General features: G+C 40.1%; 1 long non-coding RNA gene across 1 annotated transcript; it reads right to left on the bottom strand.

Moving 5' to 3' along the window:
• Nucleotides 1-241: 241 nt before the first annotated feature.
• LOC140197322 (uncharacterized) lies at nucleotides 242-7411 on the bottom strand. The gene is made up of 3 exons (XR_011885911.1): nucleotides 7357-7411; nucleotides 5747-5843; nucleotides 242-308 (listed from the first exon to the last, which is right to left on the bottom strand). It is a non-coding gene; the product is annotated as an uncharacterized lncRNA (long non-coding RNA).
• Between the last annotated feature and the right edge of the window lie 212 nt (nucleotides 7412-7623).

Below are 7623 nucleotides of genomic sequence, written 5' to 3'. Positions count from 1 at the left end.
CATTGTAATTAATTGTTTATCATTGGGAGAGGAGAACTAGATTATGTTCAGAAATAACGCTGTGTTGAATGAAGAATTTTATATCTCCCTGTTACAGCTGCTATGTAGCTAAATTTAGTCAGTCACATCAGTGTGAGTTTCCTTTGTCCATACCTTAAGAAGAATTTGAAGACTTTTGGGTGGTTGCAGAAAAGATTGACTGTAATGGTCCCAAGCATGGAAGCCTTCAGTTAGATATTAGGCAGTTCTTGTTTGAGCAGAGAAGTTTGAAGAAGCATTTGTTAGAAGTTCTTGTCACCATTAATGGTCTGGACAAAGGGAAGAAGGAGAATATTTTTCTATTGCTAGAATTATCCAGAATCAGAGAATCCACATTTAAGAAGATTGGCAAAACAAAATGACTTGAGAATAGCTTTACCAATAATAAACTCATATATTCTGAATTCACTTAGTTGCCTTGCGTAAAAGAATTAAGGGACGAGGAAAGAAAACTGCAAGTTATAAGGAAAAAATAGAAAATGGGGCTGATTGGATGTATTTTCAAAAAGCTGACATGGATCCTTGGGATGGTGGTCCCATTCTCTGCAGTTGACTTTATATTTGAATCAACTTTCATGGTGACTTTCTTCATGATCCTATTACCAGCTGAAATGTAAATTTCTGTTGTAGAGGTATTTTGTTCAGTGGGGTAAGAAATCCTGTTGTAACTTCAATAAGTTTCACAATTGAATTCTAATTGGTCTCTTTTATAATGTCACGTGCCTGTAATGTTGATGTCAGTAAATATCACAGTCAGAATCAGGGTTTATAATCACTGACATATGTCATGAAATGTTTTGTATTGCAGCAGCAGTACAGTACAATACAATAAAAATTAGGATAAATTACAATAGGAAATATATAAGTAAATAAATAATGCAAAAAGAGACAACATAGTGAGAGAGTGTTCATGAAGTTATTAACTGTTAGAAATCTGATCATGGACAGATGATGTGCTGCTGGATCATCAACTCATTATCCTTCACAACTTCCGCCATCTCCAAAAGAATCCTACCACCAAACATAAGTTTACCACCCCCTCCCCAGTTCTTTTCACTTTCCACCATGATCTCTCGCCCTTCCATGATTTCCTTATCCATTTGTCCGTCCCCATTAATCTCCCTCCTAGTACTTCTTCCTCCAAGCAGCCTAAGTGCTACACCTCCTCCCTCACCTCCATTCAGGGCCCCAATCAGTCCTTCCTGGTGAGCAGCACTTCACCTGTCAATCTGCTGGGGTCATCTATTATGTCTGGTGCTCCCAATGTGGCCTCCCCTACCTTGGTGAAACCCATCGTAAATTGGGAGACTGCTTTGTCGAGCAACTCCGAATCATCCTCCAAAAGCAGACTTCCAGGGGAAAAAAAAACATTTTAAATCCAGTTCCCATTCACCTTCCAACATGTTGGTCCACGTCCTCCTCTCGTGCTAAGAGGAGACCTCGCTCAGGGTGGAGGAGCAACACCTTATGATAGTAATGAGAACAGGGCCTGTCCTGGATGGGGCCTTCTTGAAACATTCCCTTTTGACGATGTCCTTGATAGGGGAAAGGCTAGTAACTATTATGGAGTTGCTGGCTGCTTACGACCCTCTGCAGGTTTTTCTGATTCTGTGCATTGGTGCCTCCTTACCTGGTGCTGATGCAACCAATCAGAGAACTCTCCACAGTGCATCTATAGAAATCTGTTAAGAGTCTTTGGTAACAAATGTGTTCAAGTTTAATTAACCATACGTGAGTACAGCCAAATGAAACAGGATTCCTCTAGGGCCAAGGCGCAGAACACATTACCAAAAGCACATAGCACAAGTAGCACATATGGTTATGATTTCAGAAAAAAAATATATACAGTCAGAAAGAAAAAAATTAACAATATAACCCAAGTCCCTGAGTGACATTTCTATAGATTGATGATAAGTTCTCCTAGTCCAGCTTGTTCTTCCACCACCAAGCGAACACTGGAAGGCAGCACTGAGCAAACACTGGAGAACAGCACCAACCCAGTATGATTCCAATGTGCCCACAGAGGCCATTGCTCTCTTCCATATTGCCTCAGCGCCTTCTCCCTTGGGTGACTGCAACAAGTGACCCCACAGCCTAGGCCTAGTCACAACCGAGACAACGTAGCTCCCCTGCCATCGGTCCCTCCTATGGATCAGTGAACCAGACTTGCTCTATTCTACATTACCAATACTCAAGAGGGCCTAGCAATCATACTAAAAATATCCAAGACAATCACCTAAACCATTTGTTAATCACGCACCATCTCAGCACAATAGTATGCTACATGTCCAGGTGACGACACAACGGTACTCAAGAAGTCCAGCAACGTTGCTATTGAGCAACTCACTGATGGGATCGTCCTGCAGTACTTGATGTTCTTAGTATCTAGCCGTGACTTGTAATCATAAGCACAAACAAGTACATCTTTGACTGGATCCAGAGTAGTCATTGCTTTCGAACATGCCCCACCTTACTGAAACAGGTAAATCTTCTCAAATTTCTCATGAAATATAGCTGCTAGCATGCCTTCTTTGCAATTGCATCGATATGTTTAACCCAGGATAGATCTTCAGAGATGTTGACACACAAGAACTTGAAGCTGCTCACCCTTTCCTCTGCTGACCCCTTGATGAGAACTGGTGTGGGTTCTCCTGATATCCTCCTTCCTGAAGTCCACAATCAATTCCTTGGTTTTACTGACATTAAGTGAAAGGTTGTTGTGACATCACTCAACTAGGTGACCCGTCTTGTTCCTATACACCTCCTTATCACCACCTGAAATTCTGCCAACAACTATTGTGTCTTTGGCAAATTTATAGATAGTGCTTGAGTTGTGTCAAGCCACTTAATCATGAACATAGATAGAGTAGAGCATTGAGCATCCTTGAAGTGTGCCTGATGAGATTGTCAGTGAAGAGGAAATGCTATTTCCTTGACTGTGGTCTGCCAATGAGGAAGTTGAGGATCCAGTTGCAGAGGGAGGTACCGAAGCCCAGCTTTTGAAGCTTGTTGATTAGGACTGAGGGGATGATGCTGTTGAACACTGAGCTGCAATCATAAACAACAGCCGAACTTATGTCTTGCTGTTGTTCCAGTGGTCCAAAGCTGAGTGGAGAGCCAGTGAGATTGCATTCACTGTAGAACTGTTACGGCAGTCGGCAAGTTGCAGCAAGTCCAGGCCATTGCTCATACAGAAGCAGCTATCTGTACATGTACTGCTGCTCAGACGTGTCTTCTGGCCTTTCCTTCTTGCTCAAGTCAGGTGGTTCCATACTTGCTGCAGCTACCTTGGCTCAGTCTAGTATGGTTGTTTCAACAACAAGCTCCACAAATGCTTCTATATTTCCCCACATGTCTACAGCAAGTGAAATGGGGAGAATCCAACATGAGTTAAAAATGAGTACTTTAATGGCTTGCCCAAGAAAGTCTAACATTATCTGGCAGTGACATCATATTGGCCTGGTTTGTGGCCATCTTTTATCTCTAAGCACCAACTTCCCTCATGATAACATTTCTACTAGTCAATCCCAATATGTAAATAAGCATAGCTTTCACCTCAGGAAAACCAGTTTGATATTGGAAATTCCTATGAAACATCTGTTACTGATTTTCAGCAGCTCAACAATACACAATTAAATTCTGCTGAGTTGTCTCAGAAGGGTATACTTTTGGTCATAGATTCATATAGTACAGAAAAGACCCTTCAGTCCATCATTTTCATACTAGCCACTCAGTACCTGACTATACTAATCTTATTTACCAGAACTTGTTCTAGAGCTGTCTGCTGTTTCAAATGTTTGCTAAGATTCTGTTTAAATGTTCTAAGAGTACATACCTCCATCATTCACTCAAAGTTCAAAGTTCAAAATAAATTTCTATCAAAGCACATATATATTACCATAGACAACCATGAGATTCATTTTCTTGTGGGCATACTCAATAAATCTGTAATGGAATAACAAGCATAGTAGAATCAATGAAAGAGTGCAAAAACGTGGGTGTTCAATCAGTGTGCAAAAGACTGCACAAATACAAAAAGAAATAAATAATAATAATAAATAAATAAGCAATAAATATAAAGAACTTGAGATGAAAAGATCTTGAAAGTGAGTCTCTAAGTTGCGGAACATATCAATGATGAAGTGAAGTTGAGTAAAGTTATCCCCTTTGGTTCAAGAGCCTGATGGTTGAGGGGTAATAATTATTCCTGAAGCTGGTGATGTGAGTTCTGAGGTTCCTGTACCTTCTTCCTGATGTCAGCAGTAAGAAGAGAGCATGACTTTGATTGTGGGGGTCCCTGATGATGGATGTTGCTTTCCTGTGACAACGTTTTGTATTGTTGTGCTCAATAGTGGGGAGGGTTTTAGCTGTGATAGACTGGACTGTATCCATTACTTTTTGTAGGATTTTCTGTTCAAGGGCATTGGTGTTTCCATACCAGGAAACATATGCAGGCACTGGGTTTCAGATGGCAGCACCATCTAAATGAAAAAACACTCTTTCACCTTCCTTATTAAACCTATTGCCTCTTACCTTAAACTGATGCCTTTTTCCTTTGTGTACTCTTTTTTTTTGTAAGTAGAAATTGTCATTCAAGGGTTAAAAATCATCAAAAGTTGTTTACAATTTGACATGTATAGGAAAATAATGCTGGCTTAAGCAGAAGGAAGAAGAAGAGAGATTTGAACTACTTGTAGGTCTATGTCTTTGTTGTTTTAATTGGACAAGTCAATTTCACCTGAAGGTATTTTGAAATAAGCACACTTCAAACGTCTGTAACCTAAAAAGCTGAAAGATCTTCTGGTTTCAGGATTGGTTTTGCTTTTGTTGGGATAAAACTTCACCAGAGGAAAAGAAAGAAGAGTAAAACCACAAAATCGCTGGTGGGAATTTTACAGAAAAAACTTTTAATACCTTTGTTACTTTTACAGAAAAATTAACCTATGTAACATAATGAGAAGAACATCATACAGCCGAGTTAAATTTTTGCCTGTGGCAATAAATCCACAGATCGTTTTCCTGTTGGATAACTTGAACAAGAGACAATGTGAGGATTGTTCTGTATTTGTCAAAGGTGAGGGACAAATGGACAAACAGGTGGAAATCTTTTTGGTACTTCACTGTGCAATAAAATAATGTAGCATTCCACCACAATAGTGACCAAATAACTCCTTCTCTCATTACTGTGCAAAGGTATAGAGCAGGTTCACTTGCATTTCTAATCAATAGTGAGACTCGAAAGATTGGAGTACAGAAGTCTTGGCTGACACTTCTGTGTAGTATTGGAGGTCTGCTGTATTGTCAGGGATGGTGGTTTTCCATCATGTCCGATAATGACAGGAAACCTGTGAAGGAGGATTTTTACAGTGGAAAAGCTATTGCACTGGAACAATTCCACTCTCTCGACCTTGGAAGCTCAGGTTCAGTGGTATGAACAAGCATCACAACTGAGGGTTTGGCAGTGGATGACCATGACTTCTTCTGTGCCTCGTCATGCCCTTTGTGTTACCAGGTTCGGGTAAGGCCCAAGTGCGGAGTGAGAGACACTGAAGCAGGTCGATAGTTCACAGACTTTAATGTGAACAATGTTAAAGGGAAAAGAAAACAATAAAGACTAGGCCAAAATAGGGCTGTTAACTAAAACTCTAAAATTGAAAACGAAGCCTACACTGCAGCTGAAAAGAACAACTAAGAATAAAACGAATACCGCTAGTCTTCAGAGTCTGTTGACTCAACAGTCCAGTTTCTCAGGCAAGGCGGAATGCAGGCAGTGAAGCGTGGCTGTGTCCAAGTCTTGACAAGCACTACAACAACAAATATGGAGGTAAATACTATCACAATGAAATAAAAATTAGCTGACACGTGCATATTCACAAGTGCAATACTGTATCTACTGTGATGCCAAATCCGTGGTTGTGACAATTCACTCTCCATGGAGTGTTGCAGTTCTGCCTTTCTGGCCATTGGATCTCACTGTAGATTTCATCCGCCCAGCCTGATGGAGCTGACATCTCATGCTCGAACAAGCATGTCCCTATCTCACCAGAAATTGAGGCTGCTGGCTCTCCTTATGTTGCCTAGCCTGCCTGTTGAAACAGGGTACTGGAGCGTGGCCGCTGTCACATGCAAATAGCTACTTGGAGCCACAGGTGAGAGCTGACTGTCCTCTGGGCAAGCTACTCTGGAATGGACATAAGAAGCCCCTTCACCAGAGGTTGTATCCCTTCCTGGACTCCCCATACACATAGAGCCTTTTAAATTAGTTTTTTTAAAATTAAGACACTGAATACTTTGATTAAACAAAACACAAGATACCACCAACACTCAGCTCACAGGGCCGCATTTGTGCAAAGAGAAGCAGAAGTCAAAGACCCTTTAAAGAACTGGAAACGGTTGCTTTCTTTGTAGACATAAAAGATGACATATCTAAGGAAGAACAGGGAGGTATTCACTGATATCCCAGCTATTATTTATGCCTCAAACAGCACTTAAATAAATGGATTATTTGACCTTTGCTGTTTGTGGAACCTTGCTGGGAGCAAATTGGTTGCCTCATTTTCTACACTAAGGCATTTACTACAAGCAGCTGTATTGTATTGTCTGGAGGTTAGCAAAGGCACTACATACATGCAAGCCTTATTTTGTTTCTTTTTTTTGTTTTTTTTATCTTCTTAATTGGCTTTGCTACTGAAATCTAGATATCAATTCGTAGCTGTATAAATATGGAGAGTACAAGATGAACAGCTAATAATTAATACTTCAAGGAGAATTTTTTTGTGTAACTTAAAATATTTTACAACTTATTTCTAGCATCAATTAAAAAAAAAACAAATAAGGAATTTTTTTACAGGGGTAAAAAGTCCAAAGATTATAGCTTGGACTTTGTGCTGTCATTTTAAGAATATAATTGTAAAGCTGTATCAAAGAAAGCTTTATGGTCCGTGAAGAATTAATTAACAAATAAGGGGAAAAGATGATAGATTATAAAAGCAGATATCATATGTAAGCTCATTAGTGGCAAAATATGGCCATCTGCCATTTTACTGTGACTTTTGCCTGTATCAAATCTTTTGAGGATTGGATCAGCTCTGCTGTCCCATTACATAAGGCGAAAGCCTCCATTTAGTCCAAGAATGGCATAAATTAAGGATTGCTACTTGAGCTGTCTGAGTGTTTGAATTTCCTGCATTAGTGCTATACAGATGGTCTCCTTCCACCCTCCCGCACCCTTCTCACAACAAGCAACTATTCCCAGAGATAATATTGCACCTTTGTTTGGCACAAGTAATGTAGCAATGAAGAGGTTAAACTGCAGACCTGTTTCCAAAACCGTTTAAAATACAAAGCAGGATGCTCCCTTGATTATCATTTGAATGTACAGTATTTGTATATTTTAGGACCCCACTGCTGAGTGTGTTGTCTGTGTTTGAAGATCTTCATTAGGCTGCCAGCACAAGCTGACCTGCAGAACACCTTCATCTGGACAGATGGTGAAAAAAAAAATATTCAACATCATCGTCTGAAATCTGCCAAAGCAATCTGTTGTTAGCAGGTGTCATCTAACAGTCTGAAAGCACAGAGAGC

Source organism: Mobula birostris, chromosome 5 (assembly GCF_030028105.1).
Source record: "Mobula birostris isolate sMobBir1 chromosome 5, sMobBir1.hap1, whole genome shotgun sequence".
Lineage (NCBI taxonomy): Eukaryota > Metazoa > Chordata > Chondrichthyes > Myliobatiformes > Myliobatidae > Mobula > Mobula birostris.
Note: the sequence above shows the minus strand (reverse complement) of the source record. Positions and strands in the feature narration are given on the sequence as shown.